Source organism: Manis pentadactyla, chromosome 12, assembly GCF_030020395.1.
Source record: "Manis pentadactyla isolate mManPen7 chromosome 12, mManPen7.hap1, whole genome shotgun sequence".
Lineage (NCBI taxonomy): Eukaryota > Metazoa > Chordata > Mammalia > Pholidota > Manidae > Manis > Manis pentadactyla.
In genome coordinates, this window is record NC_080030.1 from 61,465,703 (window position 1) to 61,475,865 (window position 10,163).

Sequence of the window (10,163 nt, forward strand, 5' to 3'; positions counted from 1 at the left end):
CGTTCAGGGCAGCCAGGACAACATTTAGGTATACACAAGAAGGACAACAATTAGTTCCATAGAAACTGGATTACTATACAAAGTGTTTCTTATTAATAAAAAGCCAGACATTTACGTGCCACTTGAGAAGCAGCTTTCACATTTGTCAGTGGAACATGAAACCTAAGGATTCAGTATGTCCATTAAATCAAGTTATCAAACAATGAAACTGCAAAAAAATCAAGTGGCATTTTAGGACTCATTAGGAACATTGTATCCTGGAATACTTCTGCCAATCTGGTGAAACTGTCATCCAGTTTACTCCTGCTTGTCAAACAGTAATAATCTCAAACTGCTGAGTTTCAGAAGAAAAAATATACCTTAATAGCTTTTGCATATACCAATCCTGACCGTCTCTTAGGTAATAAGACCTGCACTATTGGAAATCCCATTGATCAAAAATAATGTACGATGTTTCTACCTCTATATTTACAAGGTATTGTTAATGGATGGGTGACTTCAGTTTTGTTTTGTTTTTCTGGTTGTTTCAACCTTATTTTGGCATCTGCAATATACTTTTTAAAAAGACTTATCTGAATGATAGGTTCACCTAAGAAAATGGTAGAATATATTCTGAAAAGGGGAATGTGTTGTGTAAGAGTTTTGTGATTTTGCTGCCTGCCACTGTCACCTCACTATTCAAATTGCATACCGGGGTGTTACTCAGAAAATGTAATGTTATAAGAAAAACTGACTTCATGGGATATTAACTCATAAAGCACTCAAAAATTTCTATCATATTTATGATGAACTCTTAGGACTCCTTTTGCCTAAAAGAATACAGAGATTAAAGAAAATATTTGGCCAGTGTTTAGCATATAGAGATGATTTTTTTCAATGAACCATGGTTGGATTCCCAGTACTACCATTACCCACTAGATAACCTTGGAAAGATAACCCAGCCATTCTATACCATCAGGTATCAAAATTCGCAAGGGATCAGTAACTACCACATAGACCATTGTGAAGAACAAATTAAATAATGAATACAGAAATATTTTTAGTTAAAAAGTTGGAGGCAGTTTTACAATATTTAAGTATTCTAGATTCAAGCAGCTCAGCTACTTACACCTGTATGCCCTTGAGAAGCAATTTACTTTGTTTAAGCCCAAGTTCTGCACCTATATATTATAAGAAACAGTAATAACATCTATCTACCTATCTTATCTGTGAAGTTCTAATGAAATTACATGCTCTAAAAGAACGTTATCAATTGTAAAATATTATAAACTCTTTAGTGGGTAGGTGTCATTGTCCTAATTACACTAAGGTGAATTGCAAAAACAATGAGGGAGATACTTCAGTTATACATAATAGATTGTAAATTTCATGAAGTTAGGAATTCTTTTCTGTTTCTTGATGTATCTTGAATGCCTAGGACAATACCTGATACATACATAGGGTATTCAATAAATACTTGTTCAATAAATATTAACATAAATATGTTGAAATTTATATGTTGATAGTGACAGGTTGGAAAAAAGAGATAATGATTTTTGTGCTACCAACAAATCAACTGGCAATAAGAATGGAGAGTTTTCTGAAGGATAAAGAAATTATTTGAATGAAGATTGTGTATATTTATTCCATGATTACATTGCGAAAGAACACTTTTCCCTTGGGGCCAAGCAATGCATTTGTTTTCTTCCACATCAGTGATAAAAAAAATCAGTCAATGAAAATAAACTAAAAGCAAGCTTTCAGCAATCTAGGGATCTTTGCAGGGAAGAAAATGTGATGAACCTTCTCATATTGATACTCATTTGTCCCTACATCCTTTATCTCCATCTGCATGTACATCTAAAGCTCAATTAATTATTGCTCATAATAGTGACTCTGAATTCTCAAAGAAATGACAAGTCACAGTCAATACTATCCTTACTAATATAGAGGTATGCAATGTTTCATAAGTATGCACTACAAATAAAGAATCATTACTTTTTTAAGTTGTGGTATTTACTTCTTTCCTCCAAACATTTTAATTTAATATCTATTATGTGTCATGAAATGAAGAAAATTCAAAGAAGAAATAAATATGTAGCATACTCTAATGGAGTTTATAATTCAGTGAAGGAGAAAGATTAAACTTTTTTTAAAAAATTCTTTTATCTAGTTAATCTATTTTCCTAGACCACCAAAAATTGTATATAAGGCTCATTTCCTGTAAAACTAAAAACAACTAAGTCATATTAAAATGCATCTGGGTTGATATTTCAGATTTTCCTTTCTAGGTAGCTTTGTTATTTACTATTAATTTATTTATTTTTATTTGATTTTTGTGTGTTTTGTGTGTGTTTGAGTATATTAAGGTACTATAATGTTATGCATTATTTTCAATCAGCTTCTAATGTGTATTTCTATCTACATATCCATCCACAGTGAATTATAGTTTTTAATTTACTTGATTTTCTCCCCAACAACCATAGTCTGAATTTATTAGGATATGGATTATTATTGGACTTTGTTTCTCTAATATGTTGCACAGTACCTGGCATATTATATAAATTAAATAAATGTGGAAAGAAGGGGATAAAAATCCATGTGAATACATGTCACAGTTCACCCCAAATGATCACATGATCTGAAGCTGGAGAATTTTTAATAGAACTAAATATATTGATGCCAAATTATGTCAGATATTTAAGAGCAAACAAAAGGAAAAGAAACAAGGCAATGTGGGAAGTTTTGTACCAAGAATTTGATCATGTGCATCTACATGCCCTAGTTAATATCATATATTCTTTATGCCACACAAAGAAATGTCACAGCCTACTGAGCTGGACAGTTTTCTCTTGCAATACAAATCACCTTGAGCCACGAGAGGCTCAGGTTTCCATAGCCAGACTCAAGCAGAACATAGTGGTTGTGTCCTCAAAGACACAAGCATAAAGTGGAGGGAACATTTAATCAACCTCTGTTTATTTGTACCTTTTTGCCTAACCTTCCTAGGTAATTGCTTAACTCCATTTTTCCTAGAATGTGGAGAGCTGGCAGGGCTGCAAATGTAAAATTACCCAGTCTTTATCTCTGATACTGGTTTTTTCATTGTTACTCAACCCCACACTCTAGATAAACAGTTGAACAACTAGAAACTCGCTGAGGAAGGTTCTGCCAAAATTACATTTCTGCTTCTTTCAGACTTGAGAAACAGAAACTCAAAAGTGATTTACAGGAAAACAAAAGAACAAAAATCTAGCCTGGTTCAGTCCCACAGAGCAGGTTTTGCTGGTATGGCCGCAGCCTCGCCACTACACTACGTGGAGGCATGATCTGGAATTCCTCCCCAGGGCATGTGGATGGCTGCCCACCACCATCCTGTCCAAAGACAGCATCTCTATTGGTATCTGTTAGGACAGCTGGAAAGATATTATTTTACCAAAATAAACTCTTTCTTATTAAAAGTTATGATGGTACCTTCAATACAGCCCAGAATGTGGTATGTCAGCTTTGATGTACATTATTTTCCTGGTACTATTCCAGAAAAGATCTCTATCAGTGATTGTCCACAAAATAAGGAAATAGAATCCAAGATGGAGTGTTGTAACTTAAAGCCCAGAGGACAGAAAAAGAAAAAACAGCCCACACCCTCCTTGGTGTTAGGAAAGGAAAAGATTTACCTGATTTCCAGGAGCTTAGTTCACATATGCAAGAATATTTTTATAAGCCTGCAAGAAAAGAAAGTGCGACATCCAAATTTAAAATATATTAACATGTGGATAGATGCTCCCAAAACACACTTCAAAAAATGCTTTACCTATGTAACCTCTCCAGGTTCACCCCAACCACATGTGATTTATCCTCCACATGAGCTTGTGTGCAGGCCTGGAAAGCTGTGGTTGTCCCTTTGCTCTCTCCCTGCTCCACCCTTTGTCATCAGAAAGATTTAGCTTAACTGGTCCCTACTCAGAAAAGTTTTCCCTGAACATTCTACTTGAAATGCCTTTCTTCCCTGCTGGGCTTCCTTTTGTGTTTTCTTCAACAAAGTTTTTACAAATTATAACTAATCTACTTCCTTGCCTGTTTCTATTTCTCTCAGTAGAATTTATGTTCCCAAAGGGTAGGTACCTTCTCTGTTTTATTGGTCATTGCATTCTCAACACCTAACTCTCTGTTTGACATATATTAAGTACTCAGACATTTTGTTGAATGAATCTATGAACTGTGCAAACTGCTGTTAAAGAATCATAGTTCATTTATTGGCCTTTTGATTTATGTACTACATAATCTCTACAGTTATTTATTTCCCTACATGTCTTTTGATTTCCTTTGTTTGTAAAATAATAATAGTTTTAACTACATTGTGAGCATTAAATGAAATAATGTGAGTAAAGAGCACCATCTCTGACAACAAAAAAATTCACAACTGTTATCCGTTATTGCCTAAGCCAGTAAGGGGTCAGGAACACAGGTAAATGAGTGAAGCAACCGGACACTCATTAGGAATTGTACACATACTCATGGTAAGTACAGGCAATTAGAGTTGTTCACTGGCAGTTTCTTGGATGCAGAAGACCACCATCTAGCCAGCCATAATTTGATTAACATGTGCCTTTAGGAGGAAATTGTTAAGGATACTTCTCCCTCAACACATTCAAGGTGTAGGATTTCCATGAGTTACCTCTATTCAACTCCATATGGATCCTGTGTAGTCAGTCTTCTTTCTGTAGCATGCCCTTGGAAGGAACCAAATGTGATACAGATGCTAGAAGGACAGGATTTTCAAGACTTTATGCTCAACCCTATCCTATCCATCACTCTTGCATCACTGTACAGACAGAGAAGGAAAAGGTTTGGAGAAAAAATCTGAAGCAGAATATTGAGTTGCTCTATCGTTTTTATGATGATAGCCAAAGAAATTGGTTAGAGGCTCATTTTTGACTTACAATATTAGAGGTGAGATTTACTTCATTAGAAAATGTAGAGGATTTTTTTTAATCCTGTAACTTTCTAGTTTAATATATATTTGTATATAACCTGTACCTACAAAATTAAGGAATCTTTCAGTAATGAATTCCATTATAAATCATTTAAGCAGAGATTTAAAGTGTCACAAAGAAGAATACAATATTTAAATTTTGCAAATGTGTACACATTATCACTTGGTAGCCAACATAAAATTAAGACACATTTAAAATTTTACCTACAAAAATTTTAAAAACAGCTGATTTTTGGTTTGCATTGTTCAATTTATTTGCTCAATCTTCTGCTACTGCTTTGTGAAGCATTTAACAAAATAGATAAGTATCTCTTTGATAATCTAGTGACAGGTCTGCAAGCAGAGGTTCTTTATAAAACCAAAATAAATGACATACCAAGGTCAGTATTAACACTGTCAGGAACTCCACATTTGCCTGAATATCCAAAGTATTTGGAGGTGTGCATTTGGAGGTATATGGAGTTCTCATGGTTTTCTTGATAAAGCACTTCAATTACCCTTGAAGAGATTTTTGTTTATTGTTCAAGGAGTCAACTTACTACTTCCAGCAAAATGGCTCTCAATCTTATATCCTATCCTCCCTTTTTATTATAATATTTTATTACACTCTCTTTATGATCCTGGAATAAAATTCATAGACAATGTAATCTACTAACACACATAATTTCAAAAAAGGAAGGAAGGAAGGAGAGAAGGAAGAATGGCTTCACTATAAAATTATAGTCATAATAGGAAAATAACATAATTTAAATTTCAACATGTAAGGACTTAGGCACAAATACACCAAAAGATGTATTGAAATTGTCAGATGCTTGTACCTATATGAAATATTATATGACTTCTGAGAAGTAGGGTGAGGTGAACTCATTTTATATAAATATAGGAAAGGGAAAGCAGAGGAATATGCATGCTAGAAAAAAACAGCTGTTACAAAAAAGTGTGGTAGGCAGAGTAATGTCCCTTACCCACTTCAAGGTGTGAATCCCTGGGACATGTGAAAATATGTATACTAAGCTACATGGTAAAGAGAAATTAAGATGGAATTAAGATAGCTAACTGGCTTCTAAGTTTGCTAAATGGAACTAGATTGGTAATTGGGTATCAGAAGGACTGGTAAATAATCATGAGGGCCATTACAATTGGGAGAGTCAGTGGAGCCTTTGCTGGCTGTGAAGATGGAGGAGTAAAGGAATTCTGGCAGCCTCTAGAAGCTGGGGAGGGGAAGGAAATGATTCACCCCTATAGCCTCCAGAAAGGAACACTGTCCTGCAGAACTTTTATTTTAGCCCAGTGAGAAACGTGCCAGACTTCTATCCTATAGAGCTGTAAGGTAAGAAATTTTGTTGTTTAAGCCACTACACTTAACTTTGTGGTAATTTGTACAGCAGCAGTAGAAAATAATACAATAAGTAAACATACCAATCTTATTTATATAATAAGAGCAAGAGAGACATGGCCTTAACTGAAATAAAGATGACAAATCAAGACAAATTACTACAAACTTTCATAGGGGAGAAAAAAAGGGAAATACGATACCCTCACAAGTGACCTGAGCTTTATAAATATGAATCAAAATAATTCCCCATTTTATGTCATGGAGTAGGACAGAGATAAATCATCAGAGTACATACATCTTCTGGTAGCTTACTACCTGTCAAACCATATATTACACACTGGTACTTAAAACTTGAAGTATATCCTTCTGTTGGTTTTGGGAAGAAAAGGATGGACTGAGAAGAAATAAACAAGCAAACAAACTGTAACACAAGAGTCTATAGAGAAAGGAGAGACACATAGTCAGTTAGAAACCATTTCATCAGTTGGTGTTCTGCTTTGAAGATTCGTTATGTAAGACTAGAGCTATATGTATCCTAGCTAAATATTCAGTGTCAAGACTAGACTCTCCTACCTAAATCCCTGTGAATTGTATAGTTTTCCAGTGTGGTTGGTAAGAACAAGCACTATTCCCTACCCTGTGTGAGTGCTGGGTCCTGTTCCTGTTAACCATTTTGACTGTTTCTTGTCTGCTCAATCACCATGCAGTGTGTCTTCTCAAATGCGTGTGCAATCAGTACTTTGCTGAGAGCAGTAGAGGGTGATTCTCTGTAGATGCCCAGAGTTTTATCTTTATGTGGCTACCTTCTCTCTTGTAATCTAGCTGCCATGTAACATTTGACCGCATTCTTCTTCTTGGATTTTTGGCTCAGTCTCCTCAAATCAAAGGTCCACTGATCTCTACCTGAGCTTACCCTCCTTATGATCTGGAAATTCTCTCAAAGTTTGGACAGAGGGCTCACCTCATTTGTTTCCTTCAGCTAAGTTAATTGTCCTTTGCTGTTTGACACCAATGTCTTGAAAACTTCTTTCCTATTTGTGTCCAAGTTTTTTAGTTGTTTTAGGTAGAAGGGTAAATTGGTTCTTGTTCTATCTTGGCCACAGGTAAAGCCAATGTACTTTTTAAACAGTATATATCTGGATTTTTTAAAATATTCAATGTTTAAATATTGGAGTTTAAATTCCTAAATCTAATTTACTTATATTATTATTACTGATGTATTTGTACATATCTCTCTAACCTTAACGTATTTTTGTTTAATATGGAGAAAATTGAAGTTCCTATGGCCAGGATCCTCACCTGAACCTAAACTATTTGATGTAACTGGCCTGCTGCTAGGCTACTGCTTCCACACCCACAGGCAATAGCTATTATTGACTGAGTCATTATATAAAGAGCTCTGCCCACCATTCTGCGCAAAAGTAGAGAGAAAGAGGATCACAGAACTGCAGGCTGTTGGATGCAGATATAATTCTAGTGCTCACTGGGAGAACAAATCCAGGTAATAAACCCTTTTACCCAAAGAATGTTCCACTGTCACTCCTCAGAGTCTCACTGAACCCATAGTGAATTTGCCTGGGTCTTAAACCCACTGGCATGACATTTAACATTTGTTTCTTTTTAATACATTTCTCCCTTTTTAAAAAAATTAATCCTCCCTGTAAATACAGGCAATTACCAAATTCTTTAATTCCTTATTATTCCCCTATAACAATGCCCATCATGTAATTTTTTTCCAGACTTTGAATTCTAGATTATTGTGGAATGTATCTCCTCTTTTTTATGTGGTCTCAAATGGCTATAATAAGTACAAATTTCACCAAGCTTTTCAACCACCTTTAATTCAAATAACTTTTGCCACATGTCTTGCCAATGGGTTTCAGCCACAGACAAGTTTACTATGGATTCAAAGAAACCAAAGAAATGACAATGGAATGTTCTTGGGGTGAAAGGGTTTATACTCAACTTTATACCCACAGTTGCAGGTCAATCACTAGATTCCTGTCCACTTAGAGTCTGCATGCCGCAAGCCAGTCTCTGCCTCTGGGCCTCTCTACCCCCATAGCTGCCTCAGTCTCTGTCCTTGGCGCTGCCACCCCTCCAGCCCTGGCTCTCCTGCAGCCCTGCCAACATGTCACCCAGAGCACTGAGCGGAACTCTTTATATAGAGTCAATAATGATGTATTGCCCACACGTGTGTAGTGAGCAAGCTGACCAGGGCCAGGTGAGAATCCTGCCCATAGGAACCTTCACTTCATCCACAGCACATCTCTTGGGCTTTTCTCTCCTGCCACTTCTCTCAAACTGTTGTCCACATGTCTTTGCATGGTGATTATATTGCAACTTTCTATGCCTGAGAATATTTGTTATTATGCTAGCATATTGAAGACCATTTGGCTTGAAAATTCTGTAATAAACCCTTTTAAGTTATTTTTCTCTGGCACTTGTAAAATAGCCCTTCGTTATCTTCTTGAATATAGCATTTGCTATTGAAAAATATGATATAACTTGACTTTTTGCTCTGGAAAGATATATATTTATATATATGGTATGAATTACCCACCCTCTCTTTTTTCCCAATCTTTTCATCTTTCAAATAGCTTCCTAATTTTAAATTCACAATCTGTTTGTCTTAAGATTTCTGCTTCTATGGATATCTGTAATCCAGAATATTGTTTTGAAATGGCTGTGCTCCTCAGATACCCTGTTGTATTGCTTGCTCTCTGAGTGCTTTCTCACTAGGGCTAGTTCCCAAGCTTTGCTGCCCATTAGGATCACCCATGGATCTTTTAAAAATTCCAAAGCCAGGTTCCACTTAATAGCAATTTATTAGCATAACTAGGAGTAGGAGCCAGGTGTTAGTGGGTTTTTTTTAATGTCTCCCAGTAATTTTAACATGCAACAAAATTTGGGAACCACTTCTCTAGAAGTATCATCCATGCTTACAGGTAACATGTATTTCCCAATGTGTCAGTTAAATGAGTCAGGGGTGCAGGTGAGGCACTGATGATTTAAGATGAAGAGCTCCAAACACTAGAAAAATCACTTTTTATCACAAAAAATCTCAGGTCAGGACTTCACCTTTTACCACCTTTAGCTAAATCAGTGTTAGGAGGAGATAGTCCTTAGATTATAATTCTCTCTTCACAGACTGTATAGAGAACCATGCAGAATCACCAGGCCACACCTTAAAACAAATCCAAAACTGGTAAGGGGGGAATCCAGACATTAATATTTCTTAAAGATTCATAGATAATTCCACTGCTGGGCTAAGGTTGAGCACCTGTGTCCCTGTAATTTGGAAAATGAGGGGTGGAGACACAACTGCCTGAAGTCAGATTGTCTCCACCTGTTTTCCTTAGCATCGCAGAAGAAAAGAGCTCTTTTAATGTCTGTCTTGCCAATGGGTTTCAGCCCCGGGCAAGTTCACTATAGATTCAATGTGACCAAAGAAATTGATAGCAAAACATTCTTGGGGTGAAAGGGTTATAACCAACTTTATTTCCAGATGGCAGTTCAGTCACTAGAATCCCATTCACCCAGAGCGAGTCTGCATGCAGCAAGCCGATCTCTGCCTCTAGGCCCTTCTGCCCGCACACCCATCCTCTGGGCCCCTCTGCCCTCACAGCCATTCACTGGGTCTCTCTGCCTGCAGTCGTCCCACACAGCCATCCTCTGGGCCTCTGTCCTCGGCACTGCCACCACTCCAGCCTCTGCTCTGCTCTCTTGCAGCCTTACAGCTGTTCCAATGTGTTGTGCCCAGAGCACTGGGCAGAGCTCTTCACATAGAGTCAACAGCCATGTAATGCCACAGGTGTGCAGTGAGCTAGTCAAGCAGGGCCAGGTGAGAAT